Source organism: Ochotona princeps, chromosome 3 (genome assembly GCF_030435755.1).
Source record: "Ochotona princeps isolate mOchPri1 chromosome 3, mOchPri1.hap1, whole genome shotgun sequence".
In the NCBI taxonomy this organism is placed as follows: domain Eukaryota; kingdom Metazoa; phylum Chordata; class Mammalia; order Lagomorpha; family Ochotonidae; genus Ochotona; species Ochotona princeps.
Window position 1 is genome coordinate 26,344,215 of NC_080834.1, and position 22,550 is coordinate 26,366,764.

At 60.0% G+C, this 22,550-nt stretch overlaps 1 protein-coding gene and 1 pseudogene across 3 annotated transcripts in view; both read right to left on the reverse strand.

Annotated features, from left to right (window-relative positions):
• AGPAT3 (1-acylglycerol-3-phosphate O-acyltransferase 3) overlaps positions 1–22,550 on the reverse strand; it is a 46,558-nt gene that overhangs the window by 13,637 nt on the left and 10,371 nt on the right. The window contains exon 1 of one of the 3 annotated variants that reach the window (XM_058661568.1): positions 11,606–11,670. The exons of 1 other annotated variant lie outside the window; for it this stretch is intronic. The gene's annotated coding sequence lies outside the window, so the exon portion shown is untranslated. Of the gene's footprint in view, positions 1–7,606; positions 7,630–11,605; positions 11,671–22,550 lie in introns of those variants that run through there. One more of the 3 variants, XM_058661569.1, reaches the window with a different exon arrangement.
• Positions 75–22,194, reverse strand: LOC101535795 (cell growth-regulating nucleolar protein-like; annotated as a pseudogene).

The window sequence follows — 22,550 nt, forward strand, 5'->3', positions numbered from 1 at the left end:
ACATGTGGACATGCATGTACTCGGCCCCGTGTCCACAAAGAAAACGACGCACGCCTGGACAGGTGGCCGCACCGTCACATGAGCCACTGCACGCCGCCCGTGCTGTTGGCCTTGGCTCCAGCCGACAGCTGGGCCGAAGCGACACCGGCACAGCCAGGCTCCTGCTGCAACCACACAGGTGCGGAGCAAGCGGGTGCCTGAGGGCCTCTGGAGAGGTGGGACATACGCAGTGAGGACGGGGCCGGGGCTGGCTCTGGATCCCCCCACACCCCTACCTGGTGAACCCCGGCAGGAAAGGGGCCTGGGAGAGACCATTAGCAGTGGGGACAACAGACCCTGACCTATCCCAATTCTCAGAGCTCTAGAACTTTCCGCCCCTCCTGGCAGGGTGGTGTTGGGCTGCGAGCTAAGGGAGGAGGGTGACTGCACAACAGGCTGTGGGCTGGCGGGGCCCGCCCAGCGGGGGTGGGACAGGGGGCCCCGTGCACGCATGCATGTGTCCTGTACACACATACAGAGAGCACATACACAGCACACACGTGCAGACCCGGCTATACACACAAACACGTATGCACACTGGTGCTGCACTGTGTGCAGAGACCCACCTATACATGTCACGCAAACATGTGGCACACACATGGACACACAAACCCAGCATCACTACACGGCTGGGGTTCTGTCTTCTTCGGGTGACTTCTTTCTTGCACTAAGGACATTCTACCCTTGCCGGAGGCAGACAGTACCAGTGACAACCAAGCTGGCCATTCTCCCCTTGACACGTCTTGACCTGGGGAAAGCTGCAGAAGCGACTGGATTCCAGTTTCCCCTGGAGAGGCAGACAGCCCACCACTGTCTCCCAACAAGAGTACAGCCTAAGGCCATGGCCTTCCTGGTGACCTCCGGGCACTGGGCATGTGGTCTTCGCCTCCCAGTGAAAGAAGCTAGGCTGCTGGACACAGTGTGGTGGGCAGCAGACAGTTGCCGGAGGCACCCGCTGCCTCCAGGGCCCCCACACCCACTGCACTTCCTGGGAAGGCTAGGAGATGCTGGCAGAGGCAAGCTCCTAGACACACCCTGTCCAAGCTGGCACGGACCCTGGCCCCTACTGGGAGAAAGGGGCCAGTGAAGCACATGGCAACGCCTACAGGCACCGTGACCCACAGGCGTGAACACAGGAAGCTGAGATGGCAATGCCAGAGTGCCACATGGATCCAGCTCCCTGCCAGTGCACAGTGGAGGACGGCCCAAGTGTGTGGGGCCTGCACCCATGGGGGAGACCCAATACAAGTTACTGGCTGCAGATCGGCCCAGCACTGGCCGTGTGGCAGCCATCTGGGCAGTGACCCAGCAGATGGAAGATCTCCACCTGTCCCTTCTGTAACTTTTGCCTTCCAAATGTGAATCAATCTTTAGATACATAAACAGGCTGCCCGTGGCTTCCAGGCTGAGCACAGAGGCACAGAGAGGGGGTCAGGGGCCGGCCAGACTGACCCCAGCCCTAGCCCAAGGCACTTGCCACCCCACACCTATGTCTGTTATCTGCTCCTTCCACGTGGATGCCAACCCAGGGCAGTGCGGGCAGCAGCAGGCAATTCCCACAATTTCCTTTACAGTCCCAGACACTGGACCCACAGGGCAGCTCCGGGGGTCCCTGGGGGCAGGCATAGCCATGGGCTGAGGCTCCCAGCAACGGGGGGGCCACATTCACAGCCACCACATCCCCCAGCCCAGATCCCTGCAGGCCCACAACCCAGGGTTGCTCGGAAAACCCCAACCCAGGGTGGGAGTCACTGACCTTGACCTTTAACAAGTGGCAGACCCCAGGCTGCGCTTGCCCCCCACAACCCCTGCACCGCAGGGGCGGCTTCTGCCCTGAGGACAGCTTTCCAGGAAAGCGAGTCTTGGATCTGGCTGGGATTCCCAGTCGGGGCTGGGCATTCGGGTTCCCCTCCGTCCTCTCTCCTCTCCCCAGACTCCCCAAGTTTTCACCAGGCCGAAGCCCTGTCCGCAGTGTGCCTTTGGCTGCTCCGCCCACAGCCGGGCCCAAGGCACCCTGGGGCGAAGTCCCAGGTCAGTGCTGACCTGCTGACCGCTGGGCTGGGGCCAAGCCTGGCCTATTGCACCCTTCAGGGAAGCTAGCTCCTCCCACCCCCCACCCCCGCTTTCCGCGCTGCACCAATGGAGGGGGGCGTCCTGCTCCTGCCCCAGGCTCCCTCACAGTTAGCTAGGTACAGCAGGCACCCCTCCACCCACATCACACACCTGAGCCTCCCACCACTCTCCTGCCCCGTTATTTCTCCCTCGCCCCCCGCTCCTCTCCACTGCTCCAGATCTGGGCGGCTCCGGCCCCTAGCCTGCTGGTGGTGCCAGCATTCTCGGCCAGCACCAGCAGGAGGCAGGGGCAGCCGGAACCGCCCAGCCACCTCCTGGACATGGGACAAGGTCCTGCCAAGTGGGTGAGATGGCAGGCCCCAGGCTCTGCCTGGCTCACGTTCCCCTGGGCAGCCTTGGCGGGGCTGGCGGGGCTGGCATGTTGCCACAGAAACCCCCTCAGCTGAGCAGTCCCCTCTCCCAGGGGCTCGGGCTGTTCTTCAGCCCATGGGTTCCCCTCGCCTGGCCTGCATACCGCTGCTGGCACCAGCCCCAGGGGCTCACCCAGCACTGTGCCCTGCCTGCCCTGGTTCCTGAGGCCAGGCTGCTGGACAATTGTCAGCCCAGTGCAACAGTGGCTGGCCCAGCCAGCCACACAGATTCGTAGCCCAGACCCGGGCACAGCACCAGGCAGCGGGGGCTGAGGCTGGGGCAGCTGCCCACCAGGTACACACACCGTGTGTGTGCTCAGTAACAGCCTTGGGAAGGCGAGGGAGTGTCCCAAGGAGGATCCAGTCCATTGCCCCATCCCTGCACCCAAGGGAACCGTGGCAGCTGTGGTCCCATCCCAGTGTTGGAGCCATGGCCCCCTCTCTGGGCAGGCTTGGTAAGTACACAGCGACAGCCTCACCGGTGCCAACTCCTGCCTGCTGGTCACACGGATGCTGCCAAGCAGGATGGCCAAACCATCACAGCTTCCCTATGTCCCCAGCACTGGGAACAGCAACAAGGGCAGAGGGAACACCCTGCTCCTGCCACACCTTGCGGGAGACCCACCATGGCCTCCCCGCCACAGCAGCCTCCTGGCCACTCTGCCCACAGACCATCGGAGTCCCCTCTGCTGAGTCCAGCCGCTGACTGGGCGCTCAATGTCTCTGTCTCCACTAATGAGCCTTCCACACGGGACTCCAGATGGAACTGACAGACATGGGCCACAGGAACCACACATAGCTTCTGGAACCTTCACCTAGCTGGGGCAGGGGGACCAGCTTCATCATGTGGAGACCCCCACCCTTTCCTCACTCTCACCATCAGAAACACCAAGATCCGCCTCGCTCCAAAGTGGCAGATTCACGTCTGCCACCAAATGAGTTAAACCAAGGACAGGCACCCCCAGCCGAGGGGCAGGACACCCCTCCGAGGAGGGCTGGAGACCCCCCAGCCAAGGGGCAGGGTGCGGGGTGCATGGGCCATGTGGAGTCAGAAGCGTGGAAGGGATGCTGCAGCCAGCTGGTAGCAGGAGACAAGGCTCGCAGGCAAGCAGGTGCCTGTCCCTGGGTGTGCCAGGTGCGTTCCTGCCGCCCACAGGAACAGTTACTTAGTTGTCACACTCAAGCCAGGAGGCATCCTGGGGTCGGCAGCAGCTTCACAGGGGCTGGCGGCAGGCAATGAGGAACACATCTCCTGCTGACACCTGCGGTTAAGCTGCCAGCCCCCTCCGGCCGGGGGCACATCTCCTGCCGACACCTGCGGTTAAGCTGCCAGCCCCCTCCACCAATACCTGCTCTACTGTCAGGTCTCTCCCTTCTTACACATTGTCCTGTCCCCACCAAAGGTGCCCACCAAACAGCCTGGCACTGGTGGGGACGTCCCCCTGGGGAGACGAGGCCATTCTGGGTTTAGGCCTCCTTTACTCACACAGCAGTGGGGCTAGCAAGAGCTACTTGGGATTCTAGAACGTTCAGCTGACTTGCCCCAGGTGCCACCGGAAACTGGCAGTTCTGACCTATGACATGTGACACCACTGCTGTTGCTGCCTTCAGTGGACGCTCACACAGTGGTCAGCGGTCCCCACACGGGGTCGGCCGTCCCCACACGGTGGTCAACATTCCTCACACGGGGTCGGCCGTCCCCACATGGCGGTCAACATTCCTCACACGGGGTCGGCCGTCCCCACACAGTGGTCAACATTCCTCACACGGGGTCGGCCGTCCCCACACAGTGGTCAACATTCCTCACACGGGGTCGGCCGTCCCCACACGGCAGTCAACATTCCTCACACAGGGTCAGCCGTCCCCACACGGTGGTCAACAGGCACACAGCGCTCAGCCAGAACCAAGCTGTGTCACAGGTTTCTCAGAACCTGGCCCACCTGGTGGCCGCCATAGCTCCGACCTTCCCCATGTGCTTGTGACCCCTGGAGCTCCAAGCTGTCGCACACACCTGTGACCCCTAGCGTTGAGAGCTGCCCTCACACCTATGACCGCTGGAGCTCTGAGCTGCCCGGTGCATCTGTGACCCCGAGTTGCGACCTGCCTCACACGTCTGTGACCCCCAGTGCTCCTGGCGTAAGCGCCATGGGGTCAGCGCATCCCTCTCCCCGCTTCCCCCAACCCCTGCTTAGTTCCTGCTCCTGCTTCTCGTCTGCAATTTGCTCACAAGGGACACACAGAACAGAAGGCAGAAGCCAGGGCAGCCTGGGAACACACAAGGGTTTGGAAAACCTCACTTCTTTCACTTTTGGTGAAAACGTTACCTAAGGACGTGAGCCAAAAGCACCAACCAAATAACCTAACCACAAGAAAGACATGGAAGTGAGCAGAGAAAGACACAACTAGAATTATCAAACAGAAAAACGCCACACCAACAACCAGGAGCCAGTTTACTACAAAGTAGACTGGCTGAACACGCTCGAGAAAGCAGCTCCGTGCCTGGCCCGTGTCTCACGGGCATCCAGGCGGGGCGCCTGGCCCGTGTCTCACGGGCATCCAGGCGGGGCGCCAGGCCCGGGGTTTGGGGAATGGGCGAGCAGTGACCCTCTGCTTCTCTCTGTCTCAGTGTCTCGCTGCCGTGCAGAGTAAATGAAATAAGCAAATGTAAAGTCTCCGAGCAGGAGGCTGGTGTCATGCTGTAGCAGGCCAAGCCTTCTCCTGGCACCAGGCTGAGTCCCAGCTGCTCCACTTCCCATTCAGGTGCCTGCTAATGCACTTGGGAAAGCAGCTAAGGATGGCCTCCCTGGAAGAAGCTCCTGGCTCCTGGATCCGTTCCAGCCATGTGGCTATTAGAATGAACCAGCAGTGCCCGGCACGATAGCATTAGTGGTTAAAGTCCTCACTTTGGACACACCAGGATCCCATATGGGCGCTGGTTCTAATCCCGGCAGGCCCGCTTCCCATCCATTTCCCTGCCTGTGGCCTGGAAAGCAGTCGAGGATGGCCCAAAGCCTTGGGACCCTGCACCTGTGTGGGAGACCCGGAGGAAGCTCCTGGTTCCTGGCTTCAGATTGGCTCAGCTCCGGCTGCTGCGGCCGCTTGGGGAGTGAATCAGCAGGAGGAAGATCTTTCCCTCTGTATATGTGCCTTTCCAATAAAAATAAATCAATATTTTTTTAAAAAAAAGAATGAACCAGCAGATGGAAGAGCAGTCTCTCTCTGCAATTTCTGCTTTTTTAAAAAAGATTTATTCATTTTTATTACAAAGTCAGATATACAGAGAGGAGAAACAGAGAGGAAGATCTTCCGTCCGATGATTCACTCCCCAAGTGAGCGCAATGGCCGGTGCTGCACTGATCTGAAGCCGGGAACCTGGAACCTCTTCCAGGTCTCCCACGCGGGTGCAGGGTCCCAAAGCTTTGGGCCATCCTCGACTGCCTTCCCAGGCCACAAGCAGGGAGCTGGATGGGAAGTGGAGCTGCAGGGATTAGAACCGGAGTCCATATGGGATCCTGGGGTGTTCAAGGCGAGGACTTTAGCCGCTAGGCCACACCACCGGGCCCTAATTCTGCTTTTTAAATAATAAATCTTCAAAGCACCAGGAAGAAGCCCAGCTGTGCCAACAGCATGTGAGCATGGCCAGCCGCAGGCCGAGCCTAGTGCAACAGCAAGCGTTAGTCTAGGTAACTTTGTCGGAAAGAAACCAACAAACCAACTAAGTCCACAGCGTCCAAACCCCCGAGGCCATCAGAGCCTGTGGCCCAAATCCCATCACTCCCTCCAGGGACGGCCAAGGCGAGGATTCCACCTGCCTTATCCACTGTGCCCCCAGAAAATGCCATGAGGTCGGGCATGCCCAGTGCTCAGCACATGATCAGGGGAAACTGAGTCAGCCAGCCACAGGGATGTCCGGGGCACCCACCGCCCGAACCCCAAAACCACGGTACTTATCACCACCTGGATGACAGCACGACACACAGATGACATAAGGGTGATGTGCAGGTGACACGCAGACCCACGGGCAGCACACGGACAACACAGAGACAACACGTAGGTGACATACAGCCACAAAACAGTGACGTCGTCAAGGACGGAATCTGTACATGCCCCGGTGCCCCGTCAGCTGGCAGGCACCCTCTCCCCAGGCTCTGCAGCCTGCCCCTCTCAGAGCCCCCAGCCTGGGCAGGCGATCCTGACCACACTGCGCCAGAGTAACTAAGCCTCCAGCCCCCAACTCCCACCAAGCAGGTTCTCCCTGGACCGTGCGGAGGAACGGGGCCGGGGATTCTGGCTGCCCAGGAGGTGGGTCCCTCTCACTGTGTGCTTCACTCCCAGGATGTGGGCAGGCCCTGGTGACATGCACACGTGCACACACACACACCCCAGGCAGGGCAGCTCAGCCACTGCTCCCATTCAGGTCCCTGGTGCTGCTTCCTCAGAGCGTCTGGAGCTGACACTGTGATCAAGTTGATGGCAAACTCGGCCCTGGCTTCCTCCACCTTCACCCCAGGGCCGCCCAAATGTCCTCCTCTGGATAACAGGTCCCTGGATATTCCGGGGACTGGCTCCGCCCACTGATGGCCCATGAGACCAGCATGCTGCGGTAGGCATGGGACATCTGGAGAGAACCGGCTGGGCAGCAGTGGGCACTGTGAAGAGGCTGGTTGAGGAATCTGAGGGGCAGGATGGCTCCCCGAGCGCTTGACCGGCCAGTGCCACCAGCAGGCCATGCACCCCCTCTCGTGGCCCTCAAGCCTGGCTCCACAGCACCTGGGATGACTGTGGCTGCAGTGAGCACAGCCAGTCAGTCCCTTGGCCACCAACCAGGCCTTACTTCTGCTGTGACCCCCACCTCCTCACTGTCAGAAATGGTGGCAGCCCTGATCAGACGTAGGAAGGAAGCAACTCCAGAGCCCAGCAAGGAGTTCCCAACCTGTGCCAGAGAGCCTGGGAAAAGAAGCAGGACCCAGCCGGAACCGTCCAGAGCCTGGGCACACCTCACGGGAACTGCCCTGTTCTTAAGGACCCAGATCCAGCTCTGAACTCTTCCAAAAAAGACCATTCCCACAGTCGGGCAGGATTACCTGCTGGCCACTCCCTTCACAGGCAGGGCTGGCCCTGGTCACTCCATCACCAGGAGAAGGGCTGGCCCTGGTCACTCCATCACCAGGAGAGGGGCTGGCCCTGGCCACTCTATCACAGGCAGGGCTGGCCCTGGTCACTCCATCACCAGGAGAAGGGCTGGCCCTGGTCACTCCATCACCAGGAGAAGGGCTGGCCCTGGTCACTCCATCACCAGGAGAAGGGCTGGCCCTGGTCACTCCATCACCAGGAGAAGGGCTGGCCCTGGTCACTCCATCACCAGGAGAGGGGCTGGCCCTGGTCACTCCATCACCAGGAGAGGGGCTGGCCCTGGTCACTCCATCACCAGGAGAGGGGCTGGCCCTGGTCACTCCATCACCAGCAGAGGGGCTGGCCCTGGTCACTCCATCACAGGCAGGGCTGGCCCTGGTCACTCCATCACCAGGAGAGGGGCTGGCCCTGGTCACTCCATCACCAGGAGAGGGGCTGGCCCTGGTCACTCCATCACCAGGAGAGGGGCTGGCCCTGGTCACTCCATCACCAGGAGAGGGGCTGGCCCTGGTCACTCCATCACCAGGAGAGGGGCTGGCCCTGGTCACTCCATCACCAGGAGAGGGGCTGGCCCTGGTCACTCCATCACCAGGAGAGGGGCTGGCCCTGGTCACTCCATCACCAGGAGAGGGGCTGGCCCTGGTCACTCCATCACCAGGAGAGGGGCTGGCCCTGGCCACTCCATCACAGGCAGAGCTGACTCTGGCCACTCTCATCACAGGCAGGGCTGGTCCTGGTCATCCCATCACAAAGAGAGGGGCTGTCCCCGGTCACTCCATCATAAGGAGAGGGGCTGGCCCTGGTCACTCCATCACATTTCCAGCACTCAGCATGCACGGCTTGAGCCCCATGTGTCACATTAAAGACCACTGGGCATACTGACCAGCCACGAGCAACTGGTGCACTCATGGGTGTGAGGCAGGGGGAGGGTGACAGCACTGGGTGGGACCCACTGTTCCCTGTGCAGCCCATCCCAGCAGCACCACCTGGGTCCCCCACCCCCACTCACTGCAGCCCTACTCACCAGTAGAAGTAATAGGCCAGGGCCACAGCCAGCAGGGCCATGCAGAGCCCAGCGAAGAGGCAGGTGGTGTTGGCCAGCATCTCTGCCCCGGTCCTGCAGGTTCTCACAGGTGCAGCGAGGAGCCCAGCCAAGGGGCAGGTGCCAGAGCTGGCCAGAAGAAACCGGCAGGCAGTTCAAGGACGGGGATTAGGTCCCCTGCCTCCAATGCCGGCAGGCGCCAACTCAGCACAGACGGGGCCTCCTGGAACCATCCAGGACAGGGGCTGCGCGGGGCCCCGCTCTCGGTACCCACTAAGCTGCTAAGCCAATAAGCGGCTTTTCCAGAGGCCGCTGCAAACAGGCCAGGGTGTGGGTCAGAAGGCCCCTCCCAGCAACACTCCCCCACAGGACCCCTCCTGGGTGTAGACACCACACTCAGCCCCTGCAGGTGGGCTCCACACAGAAGCCCCCTACAACCACCAGCAGGCACCCAGGCCCTGAGGCTCCTGAACAGAGTTCCACTCCCCACGCCCCAGCTGGGAAGAGCGCCTCTCATCCCCCAGAAAACCAAGGCTTCCCATGTTCCTGGTCCCAACACCTAGCTAGACTTGTGGACTTGGACAGCCACCACTGTCCTGGCAGGCCTGACAAGCAGCGCTGTGGTCTGAGACATGCCAGTCCTGGTTGCCACCTCCAGCAGTCACAGGCAGCAGGGGCAGCAGGGGCAGCTGGACCCCTCCCACACCCACAGGGCCCTGCTCATACCCACGCCCGGGGCCCTGCCTCCCTCTACAAGGCCTCCAGGCCCCTGCTGGGCACTCCGCAGCCCTGACCTTCAGCAGCTGTCACATGGCCAGGCGAGGGTCCCTCTCCCTAGTATGGATGCCCAGCACAAGGTCAGTGGCAGCACCGCAAAGCCCAGGCATGCAGATGGCCACCATGGCAGCCTGCCCAGTCCCTAGCGGGGTCATCGCCACTGGGGCCTCTGCCTGCCTCCCGGTCACCCGCTGCATGGCACCTGGCGGCAGGAGCCACCGACAGCGGGAGGCGGGTGCTGTCCGCCAGGCTCCTGCGGCTCAAGGACAAGCAGAGCTGGGCGGTCAGGGCCCACTTCCGCAGCCATGGAGCAGGCAGTAGGCCTAACAACACACCTGCGTCGGCAACCCAGGACGGACCTGCCCTGCTAACTGCCCAGCAAGCCCCCAGAGCCCTCTGCGCCAGACAGGCAGAGCTAGCTTTGTTTTGTTTTTTTTTTAAATTATGCATGAAAGCAAAAACAGACAAATGGATGTGTTCCAAAGCAATTTCGGCTCAGCAAAAGAAACCACGGGATGAAGCTACGACCAGCGACTGGTGGGGAGCTCCTTACAGACCACGCGGCCAACAGGGCCTGAGCCTGACCATGTACAAGGAACTGACGCGCGTCAGCCGAGAGCCGCCTCAGCACCAAAACCACAGAGGTTCCCAACAGACCTGTCTCAGAGGAAGGCAGGAGGCACAGGGCAGAAAAGCCACTGCTGTCAGCAACACGAGGAGCGGGCGGCTGCGGGGCAGTGTGTTAAACCACTACTAGGGACGCTGGCATCCCATATCCGTGGAAGCCCTACCTGCTCCACTTCCAGTCCAGCTGCTGGCTGACACACCTGGACAGCAGGAGGTGCCGGCCCCAGACTTGGGGTCCCACCATCCACATGCAAGCTCCAAACTTCTGGCTCAGCCTTGGCATGCGGAGCATGCGGGCACTGAATCAACCCACCAATCTCTCTCACTCTGCCTTCGAAGTAGAAAAAACCTGACATTTTAAAAAATCACAAAACTCGCCAGTCCAACACAACACCGCCTTAGCCCCATTAGGATGGCTGTGACTGAGTATCGGGGCTGGGACCCCGCTCACAGCCACAGCGAAGGCCAGGCCGGGCATTCCTCGGAGAACTGGACGCAGAAGCACCATGGCCGGCCCGGGAGCAGCCCAGGGGCCCAGTCATGGACAGTTGTACCAAGGCATGGTTCGTGCCCACAGGGCGCCCAGGGTTCTGCTGCAGGTTGGAAGTGGCAGCTGGCAAAGCATTCACTTAAATTCCAGTTAACAGAGCCGCCAGGACAACCAATGGCTGAGCATGGCAAGACAGCACACCAACACCCCCGGCTCCATGTCCCCTCGCACCAGCTGCAGGACAGGGCCAGGGACTCCTCATCCTCCCATACTGGGAGAGGTCTGGGCCCATGTTTGCTGTGTCCTCACGGCCATCCCTCCCCCCGATGCCCAGCCCACAGCGCCCCAGGAGCCCTGACCCACCTCAGATCCCTGATGCGTGTCACTCGCCCCAAGGCAGGCACTTCCAGGAGTCCCTACGATGAGGAGACGGTACCCGACAGCATGTACAGAGAGATGTTGCAGGAGGGGCCGGCGTGGGGGTGTGGGGCAGTGGTCTCCAGCCTCGGCCTCGAGCCAGCAGGTTGGCTTCCCCCTCCCTGGGGCTCCCAGAAAACCCTCTGAGGCCCAGGGCTGTGCCCCCACACCTGTTCCCTCTGTTCACCTTGGGCTTTCCTCCCCACCACAGGGACCCAGCCCCACAACCTCCTGAACTGGACAGGGCCTCCGGGGAGAGCAGCAGGGCTCCCCACCAGGCCAGCTAAGAGGCAGATGGCCCCACACGGGGCCCCACCACAAGACATGGGGCTGTGCCGGGCAGCCCCAGCCCAGGCTGACAGGCCCCCCGAGTTTAGCAGGCACATCTGTCACCCACAGTCCAGAACCTCCCACCCCCGCCAGCAGAGCTGTGTGGAGTAAGCTAACGAGCCCCCCGGGAAGGTGCAGCACCACCTGTTTATCCAGACTTAGCTCAGCACTGGCTCAGGGGGCCAGCGGCAGGGATGTGGCAAGAGGCTAGACTGGGCAACCTGCCCCCCCACCCAGGCTGCAGAACCCTGCACCCTGGCTCCGTACCTGGGACTCAGCCAGACCGCCGGCCCCCGGGGCAGCACAGTAACATGGCAGGTCCTCCCCTGGCCTGGGGGAAGGAGATTAGGGCCCAAGTTTGCTGCCCCCGGAGCCCGGGCATCCACACTGGCTCCACAGGCCCTGTCCTTGGCAATGCCTGCCTTCTAACCTCTTCAAGGAACGAACAGGACTGGCGCCCCAGGAGCAGGCACGGGTGCGGCCTAGGGGCCGAGGGAGCTGGCGTCTCTGGGACAGGGACGCTGACAGTGTCCTTCCAGCCCACAGGGGACATGGGAGCAGGGTTACTATGCACACCAAACATGGAGTAAACAGTCCTGGGGCTAGCCAAAGCTCCAGCCACTGAGAGCACAGCTCCACCCAGCCACAGTGCCTGCTGGAGCCCAGGGCAGCAGGGACACCCGTGTCCTCAACATGCTGCCGGGTTGGCCAGCTGTGTCCACTCGGACATGCCGCCTCCAAGGCAGGATGGACATGGACGGTGGGCCCCGTGGGCATCTAAGCCCAGGGCGGCTACAGGGACCCAGCTGACCTTGCGAAACAGCAAAGCAAAGCTCTTCTGAAGACAAAGCTGGTGGCTGGCAGCTGCAGCATCCTCATGTGCTACTGATGCCCTGGGACTCGCTCTCCTGGCCAAAGCTGGCCCCTCACCCAGCTGCAGCGACAGCCCAGGCTGGGGATGCACTTCACTCAGGGGACATGTCCTCCACATTGACTGGACTTTCAACAAAGCACAGCTTCGGACACAGAACCTGTCAGGGTTCATAAAACCCAGGGGGAGGGCCCAGTGTGGTAGGCTAGTGCCTTACGTCCTCGCCTTCAACGTGCCGGGATCTCATATGGGTACTGGTTCTAATCCCGGCAGCCCCACTTCCCACCCAGCTCCATGCCTGTAGCCTGGGAAAGCAGTGGAGGATGGCCCAAAGCCTTGCAATCCTGCACCTGTGTGGGAGACCCCAAAGCTCCTGGCTCCTGGCTCCTGGCTTCGGATGTGCGCAGACCAGCTGTTGTATCTGCTTGGGGGGTGGGTTGATGAATGGAATATCTTCCTCTCTGTCTCTCCTCCTCTCTGTACATCTGACTTTCCAATAAAAGTAAATAAATTTAAGAAAAAAAAAAAAAACAGGGGAGCCAGTGGCCTGCGCTAAGCCACAGCGAGAATAGCCACCAGTCCCTGAGCAGGCAACCTATACCTGTGCAACACTGCCAACCCACATCCACGAGGCTCCCGTCCCAGCAGGCACTGCCTTCCCTGCTCCTGCAACCCGAGAGAAGCTGGGCACTGTGGGGCCCATGGAGGACCCACCTGCAGTCCGAGTGCTGGCAGCTGTGCCACCCACCACACAGCAGCCCGGAACAGATCATGGCTCACAAGACACCATCCCGGGCAGGGCCCCGCCAGGAGCCGGGTGCCAGGAGGACCACGCCTGGCCCTGTGTTCTCAGCAGACTCCACGAGGTGCTGCAGGAGGCCAACTCAGGAACCCTGCCCCAGCTGCTGTTTAAGGGGTCCCACACCAACCAGAAAGCTGGTGGACATGGAGCCCCTGACTGGCCCCAGGCCACACAGCAAACCTGCATCTCAGGGCCTGGCGTGGTATCCTAGTGGCTGAGGTCCTCTCCTTGAACACATTCTGATCCCATATGGTTGCCAATTCGTGTCCCAGCAGCCTTACTTCCCATCCAGCTTCCTGCTGGTGGCCTGGGAAAGCAGTGGAAGACGGCCCAAAGCCTTGGGACCCTGCACCCACATGGCAATCCCGGTAGAAGCTCCTGGCTCCTGGCTTCGGGTTAGTGCAGCTCCAACCACTGCAGTTCCTTGGGGAGTGAATCACTGGATGCAAGATCTTTCTCTCTGTCTTTCCTTTTTCTCTGCATCTCTGACTTCCCCCCCCCCCCAAAAAAAACACCACAGCTCAGCAGATCCAAAGTCACGCAGTTCCATAAGCAGCCATGTCCCAGCCGGCCTAGGAGTGCCGGCTTGCCCAGGCACCTGTCCTGGGCGCTGACAGAACCAGAGATCTCCCACCCTGCAGGAGTGAGAGGCCACAGAGGGACGGGCATACTGAGGCTGCAGCTTTTGTCTGATTTTTCTGTTTTTTTTTTTTTTTTTTTTTTTTTTTAAAGGCATACACACAAATGGCTCTTCATGCACTGGTGGGCTATGAGGCTTCTTTTTTTTTTTTTAAGATTTATTTTATCTTTATTGGAAAGGCAGATATACAGAGAGGAGAGACAGAGAGGAAGATCTTCCGTTCGATGATTCACTTCCCAAGTGAGTGCAACGGCTGCAGCTGAGCCAATCCGAAGCCAGGAGCCTCTTCCGGGTCTCCCACGCGGGTGCAGGGTCCCAAGGCTTTGGGCCGTCCTCGCCTGCTTTCCCAGGCCACAGGCAGGGAGCTGGATGGGAAGCAGGGCAGCCGGGGTTAGAACCGGTGCCCATATGGGATCCTGGGGCGTACAAGGTGAGGACCTTAACCACTACGCCATCACGCCAGGCCCTATGAGGCTTCTTAAAAGGCAAGAGCTTCAGCTCGTGTCCATGAAGCCTGCAGTGGGACTGGGGGGGCACTCAGCCTCTGCCAGGCAGGTGCACTTGCTTTTGGCCTGCACCCCGCCGTCAACTCCAGCTGCAGGCTCAGCTTGCTCAGGTCGGCCCGGCCCCAGCGCCCCCCAGCACCTGCCGGCCTGTGTCCGCTCTTCCTGGAAAGAATCTGCCCTGATTCCAACATGAAGCGTTCGGACGGATGATGTAAGGTTGTTTGTGTTTCTGAAACTTCCTCTAAGCAATAAAAGATTTCACAAGCAAAGGCAACCCCCCCTGCAGGATGGACCAGAATAATTCCCTACAGTGACTGCGTGTCCAGGCCCCCGGCACCCCAGCTATCGGGGGACTCCCTTGAGGACCCTGCAAAGATATGCCTGGGAGCAGCAGTGGGACCCCCCTCAGCCACACAGGGAGGTCACAGCAGGTGAGGCAGAGCAGGGCAGCCCCAGGCTCCCCGCCGCCTGTTACCTCAAGTCAGACCTGCCTGGCAGGTCCCTGGCCACTGCAGCCCTAACTGCCCATCTGGAACAACGGCTGACACACGACAGCTGGGAGCCTCACCTGTGCCCCACCTGACTGCCACCTGAGCACCGCCTGCTAGGGTGTGCGCCCTTCCCTGTCCAGACATGCCAAGCTCAGAACCTGTGACGCTGGTGAAATGAAGGCCTCGGCCTCATTGTTCCTGCAGCTCTTGTGGGGGTGTGGGAACAGAACCTGCAGGACAGTCTAATCTAAGAACCTTTTCAGGGGTGAGGGGGGTGAGGGGCAGAACCCCAAAAGGTGGCCTCCTTAAAGGACCTCCTTAAACCTAAGTACAGGGACCCAAAGCAGTAGCCTAGCAGCTAAAGTCCTCACCTTGCACATGCCAGGATCCTATATGGGTACTGGCTCTAGTCCCAGCAGCCCTGCTTCCCATCCAGCTCCCTGCTTGTGGCCTGGGGAAACGGTCGAGGACGGCCCAAAGCCTTGGGACCCTGCACCCACGTGGGAGACCCGGAAGAGACTCCAGGGCTCCTGGCTTCAGATCGACGCAGCTCCGGGCGATGCAGCTGCTTGGGGAGTAAACCAAAGGACAGATCTTACTGTCTATCTGACTTTCCAATAAAATTTTTAAAAATTAAAAAAAAAGTTAAAGTACATCCACCTGCCTCGAGGGCTCTGGCCCTGAGCCTGGGGAGGTGTCTGCTGCTCCAGGCCCCGGCTCGAGGGCTTCTGATCGACTTCCTACTGGCAGTTAACAGGTGCTGGCTCAGATGCTGGGTCTGTGCAACCCACCCAGGAGACACAGAAGGAGCTCTGGCTCCTGCCATAAAGTGGCCCAGCCCAGGCTGCTGTGGTCACTCAGGGAGTAAATCAGCAGATGGAAGATCCTCCTTTTCAATCAATCAATCAATCACCTTGTTCTAATAGCAACAAAGAAACAAGCAGCAACAATGGAGGGAACGGGCCTGGCGCAGTAGCCTAGTGGCTAAAGTCCTCGCTTTGTCTGTGCCAGGATCCCATATGGGTACTGGCTCTAATCCTGGCAGCCCTGCCTCCCTTCCAGCTCCCTGCTTGTGGCCTGGGAAAGCAGTCATGGACAGCCCAAGGCCTTGGGACCCCGCACCCGTGTGGGAGACCCGTAAGAGGCTCCAGGCTCCTAGCTTCGGTTCAGCAGTTTCAGGCACTGCAGTCACCTGCGGAGTGAACCATTGGACAGAAGATCTTCTTGTCTCTCCTCCTCTCTGTATTACCGTCTTTCCAACAAAAATAAATTAAATCTTTTTTTTTAAAGATTTATTCATTTTATTACAGCCAGATATACACAGAGGAGGAGAGACAGAGAGGAAGATCTTCCGTCTGATGTTTCACTCCCCAAGTGAGCCGCAACGGCTGGTGCACGCCGATCCGAAGCTGCGAACCAGGAACCTCTTCCGGGTTTCCCATGTGGGTGCAGTGTCCCAATGCATTGGGCCATCCTCAACTGCTTTCCCAGGCCACAAGCAGGGATCTGGATGGGAAGTGGAGCTGCCGGGATTAGAACCGGCACCCATATGGGATCCCGGGGCTTTCTTTCTTTTTTTTTTTTTTTTTTAAAGATTTATTTTATTTTTATTACAAAGTCAGATATACTGAGAGGAGGAGAGACAGAGAGGAAGTGGAGCTGCCAGGATTAGAACCAGCGGCCATATGGGATCAAGGCAAGGACCTTAGCCACTAGGCCACACTGCCGAGCCCAATCCCGGGGCTTTCAAGGTGAGGACTTTAGCTGGTAGGCCACGCCGCCGGGCCCAAAATAAATTAAATCTTTAAAACACACGCACACACACCGGAGGAAGGAGCCCACTGCCCAGTCCTCCACCCTGCCCGTCCAAGGCCCCAGGTCACTGCCCAATGTGGACCCTGGGAAGCGGGGCCCAGCTGCCACACACTCACATGGGCCCTATAAGCTCAGGGAGGCCCCTCCACAGAGAATCTGAGGGCCAGAGATATCCCTCCTCGGGGGTAGAGGGCTGCGGTGACAGGGGACACAGGGCCAACACTGCAGTCACACGGGTGGGTGCCAGGACAGTCCCCTGGCCTCGCCCAGCCCAGGGATCTGCTGGGGCTCCACAGCCCAATCTTCACACCATCCTGCCAGATGGACCCCGAGGCCAGGGCGGTGTAGGCCTCAGCCCTCCCTGCTGCACACAAAGCCCTCACCAGCTTGAGTCACTGTGCAGCCCGCTCCCAAGGCACTTCCAGTGCCTCCACCACGGCACACAGCCACATGAGCCTGGCACCTTCCCCCCAGTGCCTGGGGGCACCGTGCCAGGGCACCCCACCTCGCCACCTGCTGGCCCAGGGCCTGGCTGTGGCTGCTTGGTCAGGCTGCCCAACCTCCTGTCCTACCCCCACTGTGCAGGTGATAACATGGTACCCAGCCTCGTCTCCCCCCACCCACCCCATGCTGTCGCTCATGGCACCCATTGCCTCCTGCGCACTGGATCCCAACATAAGAGCAGGACCAGGGCTGCTGCGCTGGCCAAAATGCCGGGGCGGCCCACAGCCCAAGCCTAACAGAACTGTGTAGACCCCAACACCAGCAGGTGCCTCAGGGGCTCCTGATCAGAGCCCACCCACAGCCCAGAGTCCCGGGACCCAAGCACACCCCACTCCTGCCACTCTGGCATGAGACCCCTCCCCTGGCGCTGACCAGGTGGGAGACGGGCAGCCCCAGAAGGGAGTGCTCAGCACAGGTCATCCACAGGTCATCCATCGCACAACCCCGGAGGCAGTGGGCGTTGGTGCCACACACCTAAGATAAGAGATAGCCCACCACATCACCACTGTGGGGTGGATCTAAGCAGGGAGACAGTGGACAGGTCCAGGGCAGCCAGACGTTCAGGGAACGCCTTCTGTGCACCTGTGGGCTGGGGACTGCCCTGGGCGAAGGTCAGGCTGCTGGAGTCTTTGGGGGCAAGGGAGAGCTGGGACACCTGGGCTGGGGACCACCCCGGGGGAAGGTCAGACCTGTAGAGCCCTCAGGGTACAGCAGAGAGATGAGGCAGAGACCTAGCCTGGCCCGGGAGCTGACACGACAGCAGGGCTGAGGCTTGGGGGCGGCAGGCAGACCGCCTTTACCTGCTGCCTGCCCACCTGGAGTGCGGAGCTCAGTCTCAGGAGGCAGAGGAGGGGCCAGGCAACCAGCTGGCTTTTATCCTGCGCTGGGCCCCTCCCAGGCTGGGAGGTGCAAGAGGCAGGAATCCCCACCTGTCTCCTGGTGCCTCTGCTCCAGGGCCAGGGACAACCTGCAGGCGGCCAGACAGTGCCCACCTGCCGGGCCAGCGAGAAGGCCCTGTTCTCATGTTCACCTCTTACTGACTCTGCTGAGTCTGGGAACCGGCACGTAGCCAAGACCTGATCAGAAAGAAACCACAGCCTGCCTGCAGCATAGCTGAGGGGCTGGGCCCCTGTACAGGGGTACGACAGGGGCAGAGAAGAACAAATACCCCCTCACACCTGTGTCCAGCACTCCAGCCTCACCCCCAGGCCAGCCCCTCACCCAGCTGCACAGCTGAGGAGGTCTGCCGCTAACCCCTGGGCACCCAGGGACACCTTCTGCGCCTGTCGGCAGGTGGGCTCACCCAACAGGGACCCAACTGGGAGACTGACACCAAGGTTAGGTCCACCTTATAATCCCCCTCAGCCAGGCAGCCGGAGGATCTCCCCACCCTGGGTCCTAGCCCACCTGTCTGTGCCCAGAGAGGCCCTGCTCTGGGTTTCTGGCTGCAAGTCAGGAGATGTGACAGCGACAAAGCTGTCTTCTCAGACAGGGCCAGGGGTGCTGACCCTGGAGGTGTTGGGGGTCAGGGCCATGGGCAGCGGAGGTGCTGCCAAGCCACCTGCAGAGTGTGTGGGGAGTGGTCAGCGCACCATGAGTCGGCCCCCATCAGCCAGAAGTGTCCCCGCCGATCAGCACTCGAGCTGCATTAAAGGCCACTCACTTGGGCCCCACTCAGCCCAGGCCCCGGCTGGCTTCGCGCTCCACAGCCATGGGGTCTGGGCCTGGAACACCGATTCCAAGTAAATCCCGTGAGAAAAGCTCCTGAGCTGCTAACACCAGGATCATGGGGGCTTTTTCTAGTATTTTTTGCAAGTCAGAACTACTGCAGGAGGGAGACACAGACTTTCCATGGGCTGGCTCTCTCCCCAGACGGCCTTGAAGAACCTCAGTATCAAAGTCCCAACCATTTGCTCACGGCTCAGTGCTGCTAAGAAACTGTGTGAGCCTGCAGGCCAGTCGGCCGGTGTGACCTTTAGCACTGATGGGCCCCAAGTCTTCTGAACCAAGGCTCACCTAAGTGTGGTTAGCTCACAGGTGGCTCCAAGATTAAGTGGGCGCTTCCCTTAGTTGCTGGAGGCGTGGGCTGTCCAGCCGACAGGTAGGGAATGTGTGGTATTCCCCTCACCTTGCAGGCTATTGTGAACTGCCCCTATAAAAACCCTGTCAATGTTCTGTTCGGGGCCACACTCCTGGTAAGGGATGTTGGTCCTTGCTGGCCACTCGGTCAGCCAGCTGTCTGCTCTCACCCAAGAACCCAGGCTCGGATGTGCTGAGCTTGAATAAAACCATCCCTGTGCTCTTGGATCGACTTCAGACTCCTGTGATTTCTGGGGATCTCAAAATCTGGGCACAACAGCCACACCGGCTGGGACTGGGCCAGACTGAAGCCAGGAGCCACCCACCCATGCCCCGTGGGCCCAGGAGAACGGTGGGCGGGAATCCCAACCACACGCTGCCCACCTGGTCTGCCAAGGAGGTCTCTCCAGACACATACACAGAGTTCACATGCACAGCTCACACACACACCCACATCACTCACATCCCTTACACAATCACACATCCACAACACGGTTACAAACACGTCACATACATCACTCCCACAGCCCTCACTTCACACTCCTATCTTGACCTCCGAGCCACTGCATTTGCGCAAACCAACCGTGGAATCTGCTTTGCTTTTGCCCATCTATCTAGCTGTATCTAGGGAGTGACTCACTGCCCTCGGGAGGAGCTGGCTTAGGCAGCCATCACCCCACCCCATGGAATGTCACACTCTAAGGATAGGATCTGGGAGGGGCCTAGCCTGTGGCACCCCATCATTAACTCCATCTTCCCGAAGCACCACTCCCAACACAACCCAAGCTCAGTGGACGCAGCCAGGCCTGAAGGCAAGTGACCGAGACAAAATCCTGCCTGGGCAGTGGGTAGCGGTCCTGGGGTACCCGAGGTGAGCGCGGGGCTGGTGGGGGGAGAAAGCACAGGAGCTGGTCTGTCGGGCACCTGCCCCGAGCGCTCACTGTTGAGGAACCGAGGGCCCCCTGATGTGACCCAGGACCCAGAGCCTGGTCCTGAGCCACACAGAGCACAGGCAGACCATCTGACCAAAGCTCGGCCACCACCAACCCAGACTCCTGCCACAAGCCTCCCACCCTGTACGGCCATGACCCGGTGACGTGTGGGCCCATGGGCAGCCAGGGAGGCCTCTCCCAGCGGAGCCCTGACTGGACGACCTCAGCATCCCCTAGCTCCCCGACCCAGGTTCTCACACACCTTCTGTGTTCACAGAGGGTCCCTTGGGTGGTAGAGCTACAGTCCTCCTGCCCTTCGCCCACAGGTCTCACGGTCAACAAGCAAGATGCCTACTGCTGGGCAGGCACTGGGCAATGGAGCCCATGCCTCCAGAGGGCAGACAGGCCTTGGTCCCCGGCTCCTAACCCTCCCTTCCCCCATGAGGGCAGCACCTGTCCCTCACGTGGCAGGGTCCACTGAGGGGTGACCCAGGTGGGCCCTGGCCCCCAGGAAGTACAGGGGCCTTCAGTTTCTTCCCCGCCCCTGCTCCCCACCAAGCTCCTGGAAAAAGGGGGGAGGCCATGGAGACAGTCCCGGGTCTGGGGTGAGCACTGGTTCACTGGGTGACCCATCGCCCACAGCTTCCCACACAGGCAACAGTTCAAGGCCCGGCTGTTCCACTTCTTTCTCTTTCTTTCTTTTCTTTTTAAGAAGTCTAGACAGGAGTATATTTTATGTTTTCATAAAAGTTCTACCAAATATATGTATTTTTTACTTAACTTAAAAATACAGTTTCAGAAAGCAACATCTGAGTTGTTGGGATTCATTACACATCTAAACACAGCGTGGAGGGGCGGCGTGGACAGAGGGCTCAGCTGTCACACACCCACCTGCTCCTTCAGGAGCTCCGCCTTGCCCTTCAGTGCCTTGAAGGTGGGGTTCCTGCTGACCTGTTACAGATGACCAGGCGCTCGCCTTGCGACTGCGGCAGTCATGGTCACTGTGTAATACCGCGCTAGGACCTTTTCCCTTGGTTTGTGACCGTAGGGGGTCTGTTTCAGGCCAGCTGACTTCACCCTGCGCAGGCGCCCTGGGCTCTTCCGGCTCTCCCCCTCGGACGCACTGCCCACTTCATCTTCTTCTTCTTGGGATCTGCTCAGCTTCCTCCCGCTTCCATGTTCTCCCCCGACAGCTGACTTGGTCTTCTCTGCCTGCCTGCAGCCTCCTCTCCCTGCCCGCAGCCTCTCCCTGCCCGCAGCCTCTCCCTGCCCGCAGCCTCTCCCTGCCCGCAGCCTCTCCCTGCCCGCAGCCTCTCCCTGCCTGCAGCCTCTCCCTGCCCGCAGCCTCCCCCTGCCCGCTGCCTCCTCTCCCTGCCCGCTGCCTCCTCTCCCTGCCGCGCCCTCTCCCTCATCTTGGTCCTCTTGCTGGTCGAGCCATTGGCCTTGGGCGTTTCCTCCCCGTTGGCCTCAAGTTGGGCCTCGGGTTGCTTTCTGCACTTCTGGAGCTTCTGGCCCTTGGCGTTTTCTTGGTGGTTTTCCAGTTTCAGCTCTTTTCTTTCTTTCTGTTCTGCCGCTCCTCCTTCCTCCTCTTCTTCACCTCTGCCGGCTTCGCCGTGGCATCATTGGCTTCAGAGGCCGGCACTTGGGCGGGGTCTCTGCGTGCGGACTTACCCCTTCGGCGGGTGGCAGCTGAACCTGCCCTTATCAGCTGATATTCCACACCTGCTCCAGGACAGACTCACTGTGAACTTTCAAACTGTTCTTCATCCAGTTCTGGAGTGTCGCCTTTTTAGTGGGGACATTGTCAAATGCACTAATCTGCTCTAAAAGTTCTCTCACTTTGGGACTGACATTGGGCATCTTAATTAATTCATTAATTTTCTGAATCCACGCCTGCTGTTTCACCTCTGTGGGTTTTGCCTTCGTAGCCTTGGCCACCACACTTCTGGTCTTCACTCACACACTTGACATGGTTTTTGTAGTTGTTGCCCCGGAAGTCTTTCCCGCAGTCAATTCAGGAGAGGCGTTCAGTTTCTGCACACAGATACATGCTTTTCCACTTGTTGTTTTTTCACTGATTCACCACACGCATTGCACATAAAAAACACCATTTTCAGTTAATGATCAAAACAGCTTCTGTCCAAGATAGTTTGGAATCTTACGCTCTCAGCCAGCGCCGCCAACCGTTTCAACGGCCGCCGGGAGCTCGTGGAGCCCCTGCCCACCACCTCCTCCTCAGCCGCCACCCCTACCCCCGCGCCGTGCTCCACTTCCGCTCCAGCTCCCTGTTAGTGGCCTGGGAAGGCAGCGGAGGATGGCCCATTGCCTCCTCCCTGGGCTCGGCCTATTCTTTTTTAAACATTTATTTTTATTTTTATTGGAATGTCAGATATACAGAGAGGAGAGACAGAGGGGAAGATCCTCCATCTGTCAACTCACCTCCCCAAGCAGCCACAATGGCCAAAGCTGAGCCAATCCAAAGCCAGGAGCCAGCAGCCTCTTCCAGATCTCCCACGCGGGTGCAGGGTCCCAAGGCTTGGACTGTCCTCGACTGCTTTCCCAGGCCACAAGC